The sequence below is a fragment of the Dipodomys spectabilis genome, unplaced genomic scaffold, assembly GCF_019054845.1.
Source record: "Dipodomys spectabilis isolate Male_0828 unplaced genomic scaffold, ASM1905484v1 ptg000329l, whole genome shotgun sequence".
Lineage (NCBI taxonomy): Eukaryota > Metazoa > Chordata > Mammalia > Rodentia > Heteromyidae > Dipodomys > Dipodomys spectabilis.
In genome coordinates this window covers 3620362-3633014 of record NW_024871006.1, presented here as the reverse complement: position 1 = coordinate 3633014, position 12653 = coordinate 3620362, and the positions used below count along the sequence as shown (strand labels likewise).

The 12653-nt window shown below is 45.5% G+C and overlaps 1 protein-coding gene across 2 annotated transcripts in view; it reads right to left on the bottom strand.

Annotated features, from left to right (window-relative positions):
* Positions 1-10538, bottom strand: part of Tex2 (testis expressed 2) — a 110374-nt gene extending 99836 nt beyond the window's left edge. For both annotated transcript variants that reach the window (XM_042702596.1, XM_042702597.1), the window contains exon 1: positions 10438-10538. The gene's annotated coding sequence lies outside the window, so the exon portion shown is untranslated. The remainder of the gene's footprint in view (positions 1-10437) is intronic.
* Between the last annotated feature and the right edge of the window lie 2115 nt (positions 10539-12653).

Genomic DNA, 12653 nt, shown 5'->3' with positions numbered 1-12653 from the left:
GAGGAGGATATAACCATCATCAACTTATATGCCCCAAATATCGGTGCACCCAGATATGTTAAACAAATGCTCTCAAACTTACAGAATAAAATAGATCCCAATACGATAATACTAGGGGACTTTAACACGCCACTCTCACCAAAGGACAGGTCTACCAACCAGAGGATTGGCAAAGAAGCTACCGAATTAAGTGAGGCCATACTTCAAGCGGAATTAACTGACATCTACCGAGTATTTCACCCTAAAACAACACAGTACACATTCTTCTCAGCAGCTCATGGAACTTTCTCCAAAATAGACCATATCATAGTTCATTCAAGGAACTTAAGCAAATACAAAGGGATCGACATAATCCCCTGTATCCTATCTGACCACAGTGGAATCAAGCTAGCTCTCAATAACAAAGCATACCGCAGAAATTTCTCTAATACATGGAAATTGAACAGCACACTCCTTAACAAGGCCTGGGTAACAGAAGAGATCAGAGAAGAAATAAAGCATTTCCTAGAACTCAATGAAAATGAAAACACCTCACAAAGAAACTTGTGGGACACAGCAAAAGCAGTCCTGAGGGGCAAATTTATTGCCCTCAGTGCCCACATCAAGAGAATGGAGACAGACCAAGTAAATAATCTCATGTTGCAACTAAAACAGCTAGAAAAACAAGAAAAAATGGGACCTAAAGCTACTAGACGAAGCCAGATAACCAAATTGAGAGCAGAGATTAACCAATTAGAAAATCAGAAAACCATAACCAAAATAAACCAAACAAAAAGCTGGTTCTTTGAAAAAATAAACAAAATTGATGGCCCGTTGGCAAGATTAATTAAAAAAAGAAGAGAGGAAACCCATATTAATAGGATTAGGGATGCCACGGGAAACATCACAACACGTACCCAAGATATCCAAACAATTCTAACAGACTACTTTCAAAAGCTATACTCTCTAAAGGAAGAAAATCTGGCGGAAATGGATGCATTTTTAGAGAAATACAAGTTACCCAAACTGAGCAAAGAAGAAGTTAACCAATTAAATAAGCCAATATCCTATAATGAGATACAGGAAGCTATCAAAAGTCTTCCAACAAAAAAAAGCCCAGGACCAGATGGATTCACAGCAGAATTCTATAAGACCTTTAAAGAAGAACTAATACCCATACTCCTCAAGCTCTTCAGAGAAACAGAGAAGGAGGGAGCTATCCCAAACTCATTCTACGAAGCCAATATCACACTCATCCCCAAACCAGGCAAAGACCCAACCAAAAAGGAGAATTACAGGCCAATCTCCTTGATGAACACAGATGCAAAGATCCTTAACAAGATTCTAGCTAACAGAATCCAGAAACACATAAAAAAAATAATACACTATGATCAGGTAGGCTTCATCCCAGAGACACAGGGATGGTTTAACATACGTAAGTCAATAAATGTAATCCAGCATATCAACAGAGCCAAGGTCAAGAATCACATGATTATCGCCACAGATGCAGAAAAGGCCTTTGATAAAATTCAACATTCATTCATGCTAAAAGCTCTGGAGAAAATAGGAATAGAAGGAACATTTCTAAAAACAATAAAAGCCATTTATGACAGACCAATAGCCAATATTATACTTAATGGGGAAAAGCTACAACCAATCCTCCTAAAAACAGGAACAAGGCAAGGATGTCCACTGTCTCCACTCCTCTTCAACATAGTCCTAGAACCCTTAGCCAGGGCAATAAGGCAAGAAAAAGACATTAAAGGGATCCGCATAGGGAAAGAAGAAGTGAAACTATCCCTTTTTGCAGACGACATGATACTATACCTCCACGATCCCAAAAACTCCATCCCCAAACTTTTAGAAATCATAAGTCACTTCGGCAAAATAGCAGGATACAAAATAAACCCACAAAAATCAGTTGCCTTCCTATACACTGATAACGCACAGGAAGAGAGGGAAATAAAGGGAGCAACCCCATTCACAATAACCTCCCAAAAAATAAAATATTTAGGAATTAACCTAACCAAAGATGTAAAAGAACTATTTAATGAGAACTATAAAAAGTTAAAGAAAGAAATTGCAGAAGACACTAGGAAATGGAAAGACCTCCCATGCTCCTGGATAGGCCGACTTAATATAGTAAAGATGGTGATACTTCCAAAATTAATATACAAATTCAATGCAATTCCTATTAAAATCCCAATGACGTACATCACTGAAATACAGAAAACAGTCCAAAAATTTATATGGAACAACAAAAGACCTAGAATAGCCAAAACAATTCTAGGGGATAAAGACAATATGGGAGGGCTATCCATGCCGAACTTCAAACTCTACTACAGAGCTATAATCACAAAGACAGCATGGTACTGGCACAAAAACAGACCCGAAGACCAATGGAACAGAATAGAAGATCCAGATATAAATCCACAGGCCTACAGCCAGCTGATATTTGACAAAGGAGCCAAAGACATACAATGGAAGAAACACAGCCTCTTCAACCGCTGGTGCTGGGAAAACTGGGCAGCCACATGCAGAAAACTAAAAGTGGACCCCAGCCTATCACCATGCACCAACATCAACTCAAAATGGATTAAAGACCTTAACATTAAACCTGAATCTCTGAAACTACTGCAGGACAGAGTAGGAGAGACACTTGAACTAATAGGCACAGGAAGGAACTTCCTGAACAGAGTCCCAGGGTCACAACAAGTTGGAGAGAGACTCGACAAATGGGACTACCTTAAAATAAAAAGCTTCTGCACAGCTAAATCTATCGCAACTAAGCTAGAAAGACAACCAACTAATTGGGAAAAAATATTTACCAGCAATATATCAGACAAGGGGTTAACATCCTGTATATACAGGGAACTCAAGAAACTAATCCCTCCCAAACCTAACAAACCAATTACTAAATGGGCAAGGGAACTAAAGAGGGACTTCTCAAATGAAGAAATAAAAATGGCAAAGAAACACATGAGGAAATGTTCATCATCCCTGGTGGTGAAGGAAATGCAAATAAAGACAACCCTGAGATACCACCTTACCCCAGTCAGAATGTCCCACATCCACAAATCAGCCAACGACAAATGCTGGAGGGGATGTGGAGAAAGAGGAACCCTATTACACTGCTGGTGGGAATGTACACTTATACAACCACTTTGGAAAGCAGTCTGGAGGGTCCTTAGAAAGCTAAAGATTGACCTCCCTTACGACCCAGTCATACCACTTCTAGGCATCTACCCTGAACAACAGGAACCAATATACAAGGACACGTGCACCTCCATGTTTATTGCAGCACTGTTCGCAATAGCTAGGATATGGAAACAACCTAGGTGCCCCACCACAGATGAATGGATCCAAAAATTGTGGTATCTATACACAATGGAATATTATGCAGCCATTAGAAATGACAAAATAATGGCATTTGCAGGGAAATGGATGGAGCTAGAAGGAATCATGTTGAGCGAGGTAAGCCAAGAACGAAGAGACAAACGGTACATGGTCTCCCTCATAAGTGGATGCTAAATCCAAAAGGTTAGTGATACGACAAAACTAACAGGACTTAAGAAACAAAGAACTCCCGCTCATCTGGTTGAACCACTACTAAATATCCTCATGCTGCTGATCACAAATATGGTATATAACATGTGAACACTGTTATATATTACAGACTGTGGTAGACAATTTGCTCCAGGGAAGTTAGAATGAACTTGTGACTTTGAAATTATGTAATCATTTAATCACAATCAAAAAAAAAAAAAAAAAAAAAGAACCTCGGGGAAGGGAGGGAGGGAGGGGATGGTAGGGGGAAAACAATGGAGGGGGTAACAATGTTCAAGAGGAAGTGTACTCATAACCTCACTCATGTAACTGTGACCCTCTGTATAGTAGCTTTACAATAAAAAAAAAAAAAAAAAAAAAAAAAAAAAAAAAAGAAAAAACATTCCTTTCAAGGACTTAAGTCTTCTCCTGCACCGACCACAGGAGTTATTCTTTAGGCTTAGCCAAGTTCCCCCAGTTCACTCAGAATTTAAGAGGTGTTAGTATATAAAAATAGACTTGAAATGTGATCAAAAAGAAGGGATTTTTTTTTTTTTGCCTGAACTGTGAGCTGTGAGAGCCTCAAGCTTGCCATCTAAAGCACTCTACCATTTCAGCCATGTTCCTCCTCCTCCTTTCTTTTCTTTCTTTCTTTTCTTGCTTTCTTTATTTTTGTGCTGGTCCTGGGAACTGAACTCAGAGCCTGGGCTTTTTCATTCAAGGTTAGCATTCTACCACTTGACCAACAGCTCCATTTCAGGCTTTTCAGTGGTTAAGTGGAGGTGCCTCACACTTTCCAGCCCAGACTAAGCTTTGAAACACAATGTTTAAATCTCAGCCTCCTGAGTAACTAAGATTACAGGCATGAGCCACTGGAGAATGGCATCTTCTCCTTTATTTTAACAGTATCTCATTTACTTTCCTTGAGATGGCCTAGAACTAACTCTCCATCTTATAATTCTCTTGTCTCTACCTCCCAAATAGTTGAAAATATGGATAGGTACCACCACACTCAGCTTGACTCTTCCTTTTTAGTCTGGGAAATCTCAAAGAGTGGTGTGTGGCTTGGGAGGCAGAAGGATTAGGGCTGATGCAGTTCAGTGGGGACATGGCCTATTCTACGCTGCAACAACAAATCAGGAAGGACCTACCTGCAACAACCATAAAACTACCAGGGATGAGTTCTGGACTCTATCTGAGGCCAGCCCAGGCAGACAAATCTGAGATTCTTATCATCAATTAATCAACAAAAAGCTGGAAGCAGAAGCATGGCTCAAGTAGTAGAGTGCCAGCCTTGAGCAAAAAAAAAAAAAAAGCTAAGTGAGTGTGAAGCCCTGACTTCAAGCCCCAGTAGCTCCACCTACAAGCCCTTCACCTTGCCATGTGATCAACTTGTTTCCTCATCTTAAGCTAAGATCCATAATAAGGCTGGGGATGTACTTCAGTGACTGAGTGCCAAAAGCATATACATAAAGTTCATAACAGTATCTGTTACCCATTGTACATTATGAAGCTTAGAAGTAGAGGCAGTACCTGGCACGCATCTCCATAAGTGACAGCTGCTCATACTATTATCATCTGCTTCCGTAAGCACTATCACAAATATGCAAATGAGAGGCTGAAAGTCCTGCACGAAGTCATTTCCTTGTAACCATTTAGTGCCTCAAATCCTTAGATTCATAAACTCAATCTATGAGACTATGTGGGGGTAGAGGTCAACCAGAATGGCCAGGGGTGATGAAATAATGTGCTTAGGAACCTGGAGAGAACAGGTGTTGCAGGGACTGTGGCCAGGCCTCAGGCACCAAGGCCAGGGTTCTCTTTGTCTCTAGAGACAATCAAAGCCTTCAGTACTTTGACCTCCAGGCATCTCTCTCATTAAGTTTCCCGTGGAAGGTTCACACAATGCAAGTAAGCACTGTAAAGAGGAGTTTAAAAGGAGCAATACAGTATCTTAATACAACAGGAATCACTTTAAAACTCACATGTAAGAATATTCACCATCAGAGCTGGGAATGTGGCTTAGGAGTGTTTGCCTAGGATGCATGAAACTTGGGCTCAATTCCTCAGTAACACATAAGCAGAAAAAAGCTGGAAGTGGCACTGTAGCTCAAGTGGTAGAGCACTGGCCTTGAGCACAAAGAAGTTCAGAGACAGTGCCCAGGCCCTGAATTCAAGCCCCAGGACTGGCAAAAAAAAAAAGTCACCATCAGCACAAGTTTCCAGTCTTTTAATTCTGATATTAATCTTAAACTTGGGCTCTAAAGCTGACCTTAATGAACAAGCAGGACAAAGGGAGCTGTCTGTCTCTGGCTCATTAGCTCTTGAAGTTAATGCTTCTCATGGGGACAAGAGTCAGCCATAGGACAGCAAGCACTCCAGGCAAACTAGAAACTCATCCTCCGGTCCACAGATCACGGATTACTGCCTAGGCTTCAAGTGACAAAGCTTACGAAACGCTCCCTAGAGCCACCTACAGTTAACCACTCAGTCTAGTCTGTCATTTGACAACATCAGCTGTTAACTAGGTGCTTAGTGAATCAGAGCCTTGAGTGACCTCATTTAATCCCCACAATTAAGTATATATAATATGCTACAAGCCATCAAACCTAAGATCACTGACTAGATGATACCACTGTATTATATCCCAAAAGAAGGAAGCCACTGTAAACTATGTTAACACCCTCACCAGTTATAAATTGAGATTTCTTTGTTGCTTTGAACTCAGAGCCTAGACGGTATCACTGACTTTTTTTTAGGGCTCAAGGCTAGTGTTCTACCACTTGAGCCACAGCTCCACCTCTGGTTTTTTGGTGATTAATTGGAGATAAGACTTCCTCAGACTTTCATATCCTGGCTGGCTTCAAACCATAACCCTCAGATCTCAGCCACCAGTGCCTGGCTATCTTGGCATTGTTGAATAGTGTGCCCACTTTATAGACAAAGCAACTGAGGTACAGAAACAAAAAGATTTATCCAGGGTAACAGAGCTGTTGAGTAGAAGTACTGGGCTTCAGATGTGGTCACCTTTGCATGGCAGCAAACACAGACTTCCCAAGGGCCACATGTTACCTGAAACTGCATCTAGCGGAGAGGTGGGACACCAGCTAACTTATCTCCACCACAGCAATGTAGCTCTTTAATGAGGAATTCTGTGAACATCTTTGAAATCTGATCTGTCATAGATGCTCACTCAAGTGGACACTTGGCTAAATTCTCTCTCACAAACTCCATCCTACTCTCAGGAAAAGTAACATGCTCCAATGGGAAAACACACACACACACACACACACACATTTTAGAATTAGAAAGCTGTAATTGAAATTCCCTCTGTACATTTAATCAGTTTGTTACAAGTAACTGAACAATCCTGGGCCTCAGCTTCCCCTTCCATAAAGACCTTACATCTCCACCACCCTCAGAGGCTGCTGTGGAACAGGAAAGGATGAAAAGGGTAGGACATGGTACCTGTGAGAGCTGGAACAGAGCATTCTTTTCTGCTAGTCACTTTCTGCTCCGGGATGAAATCAAAGATCCAACATTCCCTGTGACCTTAACAATTTCCAAGTGGGAACTCTCAGAAGATATTAAGGATTAGATAGAAGAAAAGCCTGGGAAAGACATCCAAGGAAGGAAAATAAACTGCATGCACTTGGAAATTAGGGACAGTATGTTCCTTTAAAGAATTTCCTGGGCTGGGAAGGTGGTTCAGTGGTAGAGCACTTGCCTTGCATGCATGAGGCCCTGGGTTCGATTCCTTAGCACCACATAAGCAAAAAGAAAAAAGCTGGAAGTGGCGCTGTGGCTCAAGCACTAGCCTTAAGCAAAAGCAGCTCAGGGACAGTGCCCAGGCCCTGAGTTCAATCGGAAGGAAGAATGGAAGGAAGGAAGGGAGGGAGGAACAGATGTGCCAAGAAGGCATGAGGATAAGGACAGGTTGTGAGGCTTGAACTCAGGGCCTAGGCTTGGTCTTGGAGCTTTTTCACTCAAGCCTAGTGCTCCACTTTAGGCCACAGCACCATTTCCACCTTTCTGGTAGTTAATTGGGGATAAGAGTCTTATGGAGGGTTGGGAAGGTGGCTCAGTGGTAGGGCGCTTGCCTTGCATGCATGAGGCCCTGGGTTCGATTCCTCAGCACCACATAAGAAAAAAGAAAAAAGCCGGAAGTGGCGCTGTGACTCAAGTGGTAGAGCGCTAGTCTTAAGCTGAAGAGCTGAGGGATAGCGCCCAGGCCCAGAGTTCAGGCCCCACGACTGGACCAAAAAAAAAAAAAGAGTCTTATGGATGTTCCTGCCTGGGCTGGCTTCAAACCTCACAATCCTCAGATCTCAGACTCCTAAGTAGCTAGGATTACAGGTGTAAGCTTGTACACCAGACAGATAAAAAGTTTTATACTGAGCCTAACATACAAAACTGGTCTTTGCAAGCCCTTGTGTCAATGGCTCACAGCTCTAATCCTAGCTATTCAGCAGGCTGACATCTGTGGACAGCAGGTCAAAGCCAACATGGGCAGGACTGTCTTGTACACTGTTATCTACAGTTAACTACAAAAAAAAAAAAAAAAAGCTAGTAGTAGGAGCTGTGGCTCAAGTGATAGAGCACTAGCCTTGAGCACAAACAGCTCAGGGGACAGCTCCCAAGCCTTAAGTTTAAGCCCCAGGACCAGCACCAAAAAACAAACAAACTCATCTTTACTAATTTGGTTTGATACCAAAGTAATTTCTAATAGGAAGAATTTTTCCATCACTCTTCTCGATTTTTACATTAGGTAACATTCTGTTCACTTCCCTTTCTTTTCTCAAGAGCTCCAGAAACTACAAGCTTTTGACCAGAAGGGAAACCAGTCTTCCGGCATGCAGAAACAATCTCCCCTTTTTTATTCATCACTATATTCATAATGCTTGGCACCTTCTGCTACACATTCTCACTAAAATCTTTTTTTTTTTTTGGAGGGGGGGCAGTCCTGGGGCTTGAACTCAGGGCGCTGTCCCTGAGCTTCTTTTGCTCAAAGTTGGCACTCTACCACTTGAACCACAGTGCTACTTCTTCACTTTCTCTGTGTATGTGGTACTGAGGAATTGAACCCAGGGCTTCATGCATGCAAGACAAGCGCTCTACCACTAAACCACATTCCCAGCCCTTTCACTAAAATCTTGCTTAATAAATATTTCTTGACTCTAGACAATGTCTCTTTGTCCATAACATCCAGCATAGTTATGCTAAGAGCTTGTTTTTTCCTGCTACTGCTTGGGGCATTCTACGGCATCCTAACAACACAACTCCTAATAATAAACAATGTACTTGCCATATGTTAGGTCCAATAATCTCCCACATAATGACATTCTACTCCCTCATCAAACTTCTAGCACTCAAATCACTCCTCAACTTGACCCTTCTCCCCAAGAGGGCCTGGCCTCTGGATTACTTGTTGATGGACTCAGCTACCACACTGCTCTGAGCTGAACCAGTGTGTCCATCTTCCTCATCTCAAGTACTGCACCTTTTTCCTGAAGATAAAAGGTGCTCAGCTGAGGCAACACACACACACACACACACACACACACACACACACACACACACACACACACACACACACACACACACACACACTCTACATCCCACTTTCCAAGTCTTCAACTGTCACTCCCAGGAGGGACTCATGGAACCTGAAAGACACCAGCAAAAACCCGACTCCATCCTTATCACCTCAGGGAGCTTACTGGTTTTCTGTAAATTCAGATTAACTACCAATTTCTCAAAGGACCTGAAATAAGATGAAACAGTTTAAGGGTTGGGTAAGAAAACAGAAACGGCAGCTTCACACTGCTGTGTTACAGTGCTCCCCAACTCACAAACCTAGACTCCTCAAACTGCTCCTACCCCACACGTCAAGGATACGTGTCCCTCCATTCTCCTTTAATTACCAACCTCGCCTCCCCAGCTTGCTCCTGGCCTCTGAAGCCACGGCTCAATATCCGTGGCTGACAATCACCAACACACTTTTGTGCATTTCTCCCAGTGAGGACAGTGCTGAGACTTCAAACCAGCGTACAGCAGCCCCCGCTTTCGAGCAGTCCACGCTGTCCCTTCGACTCAAGAAAAAGTCCGTCCATCCTCCATGAGTGGCATGGATTTAAAAAATAAATACGTAAACACATTGAAAAAACAAGCCTAGTGGCAAAAATATTCCACCGCCGAGGAGGGTCGGGGAGGAGTGTTCACAGACTTTTTGTTGTTGTTGTTCTGGCCTTACCTTTCATGGATGCCCTGTAACCATGACAACCGGCGACTTCCAACACCCACCGACCCCAGGGAAGGGCTTAAGTTTTCGGTGGGGCAAACTCCCAGGCACCGGCCAAATCCCGCGCGGGGTGGCAACGCGCGGCGCAATGGGAGCCGGCTGTTGGCTTCCTCCTCGGGGGCCCGCGTTCCGCCGGGCCGCCGCCGTCACTCCCGGCGTTAGGCCTCGGCCCAAAGTCACCTGTTAACCTTCCGATCCGCCCCCCGGGGCTCCCGGCCGCCCGCGTCCGTGTGGAGTTGGGAGGAAAACAAGCGAGGCACGCGCCGCCGCCGCCGCCGCCGGGTCCCGGGAAAGTAACCGCGGCTCTCCACCTGCGGCGGGAGCCCCGGGGTGCCCTTCACCCCAGGGCCGCCTCCCCGGCCCGGGGGTCGGACCCGCAGCCCCACGCGCGGGACGGCCGGCGGGGCACCTGGGACCCGGGTCCGGCCCAACCCGGTCCTCCCCGCCCGGGCCGGCGCCGCCGTCCTCGCCAGGGGTCCGGGCAGCGAGGCGGGGCGCCAACGGCCGCGGCACTCGCCGGTAACCGAGACCTGTGGAGACGACCGGCCCCGGACCGGGCCTTCCCCGTGGGCTCCTCCCTCGACCGTCCTTCCCGGCCCCGCAGCGCTCACCCCGAATCCGCTGGCTGCCTCATGGTACTGCGCCGGCGCCCGTGCTCCGCGGCCGCCGCGGCTCCGGCTCCGGCTCCGGCTCGCGCTCCGGTCGCGGTCCCGCCGCCCGCCCGCCCGCCCGCCCTCGGGCACCGGCTGCCCCGCCCCGCCGCGGGACCCGCCCCGCGCCCGCGGCAGCGGCCGCCAACCCGGGAGCGACGGGGGCGGGGCCAGACGCGCGCCAGGCGCGACCAATCCAGCCCCTACCGCGCGCCGAGGAGCGGCCGCGGAAATGCGCGGGCGATTAATCCGGGCTGTTAAAGGGACCGCTGACCTCGCGATTGGGGAAGGGTTGGGGGGGGTCTACCTCGTGAGGAAGGGGGTGTTAACTGGAGGAGCCGGCGCGGGAGGGGGAAAGGGTTCTTAGTGCGACTGCGACGACGCTTTTCCCAGCTTTTTGCATTTTTAAGATTTATTTTTCTTGCACCCTAGCAACTAGTGCTTCTGAAGAAAACTGAGGCTTCAAGGACCAGGGATGTCTTGCTAGGCTGTAATATGCACTTGAATTTGGGGTTTGGGATGTTTTTTGCTTTTCTTTTTGAGACAACGTCTCACTACATAGCATAAACTAACCTTGGATATCCTTCTGTCTCTGCCTTTCCACCCGTTATTACATGGGGCCATGGCCGGTTGGAATTTAGGGTTTTAGAGGGTTGTCAGACGTATCCATCTATCCCTGTCCAGTTTCAGAAATTGGCTTCGAAAAGCAAAATCCCAGGCTGGAGGTATAGTTCTGTGGTAGAGCACTAGACTACACACACACACACACACACACACACACACACACACACACACAGGCCTACCCCTCCTGTCCAACACATCCAATCCCAAAATGACAAAATGATGGTTGCTAGTTTTTAGAGCTCATTTTAAAGAGACAGTATCTAAGGCCCAGAAAGCAAAAATGTTTCCTAGAAGTGAATGTTCTCTTCTGATGAGTTTCCTGTGATAGAGATGCCCATTTTACCTTTATTACCTGTAAGCCTGGCTTGACAGGCAGTTCTGGCACAGGACCCGGGTCCACAATGAGTGTACCCACTGCTTATCTGAATTGCCTTCTACCCAAACATCAGCCTGGGAACATCTGAGATGAATTTAACGTGTAGATTTTTAAGTCCCACAAAGGAAGAAGTCTCTAATTCACAAAGTCTGGGCCTGGGGAAATTAGCACTCACATTTCACCACCCCTATCCCAGGTGATTCTGGTAAGCTGTCCCAAGATGTGTATTCCAAGGTGTGTTTTCCAAGTCTATCATAGTCATAAAATTCAAGTTTTGGGGCTTGGACTCAGAGCCTGGGCACTGTCCCTGAGCTTCTTTTGCTCACCACTTGAGCCACAGCGCCACTTCCTGCTTTTCTTGTTTATGTGGTTCTGAGGAATTGAACCCAGGGCTTATTCTAGGCAAGCACCACTAAGCCACATCCCCATCCCAGAATCGTTTTTTAATCCTTAAAATTAGTAATGTGGTTGTGAGTCTTGCTAGGAAGGATAGAGATCACCTGCTGAGAAATAAAACAATTTCCTGAAGGAGTCGCGCTAACGGAATTTAAAAGGGCACTGGGCTTAGAAGCAACAGCTGAAAACTTGGAAGTCCTAACTAAGGCTTAGAACTTAAGGAAGTCAGTCTTGTTCTCTGACTAATGAGTGAGACAATGCCTACATATCTTAATGGCAAACACAGCCTTGCTCATTATCACTAGGCCAAATGACACATTCCAATACCATGAAACCTGGTTCACCCTCCTGGCCACATTCCCTTCCTTGTCCCAGTGCCTTGACACCTGGGACAAGTGTCTGATGCCCCAGACACCTGTGTGACCCAGATGTCCCTGCCCTGGATTTGGAGGTTATCCTCTTCCAACATAAAACGCTCCAGCATAGACTTCCAGCTCTTTGAATGGACTCTACACAATAACCTGGTGTTGTTGTTGTTGTGTTGTTCTGTTGTGTTTTGTTTTGTTTTTTGTCAGTCACGGGGCTTGAATTCTGGGCCTAGGCACAGTCCCTGAGTTCTTCAGCTCAAGGCGAGCACTCTACCACTTGAGCCACAGCTCCACTTCCAGTTTTTTAGTGGTTTATTGGAGATAAGAGTCTTTTGGACTTTACTGTCTGGGCTGGCTTTAAACCATGATCCTCAGATTTCAGCCTCCTGGGTAGCTAGGATTACAGGCATGAG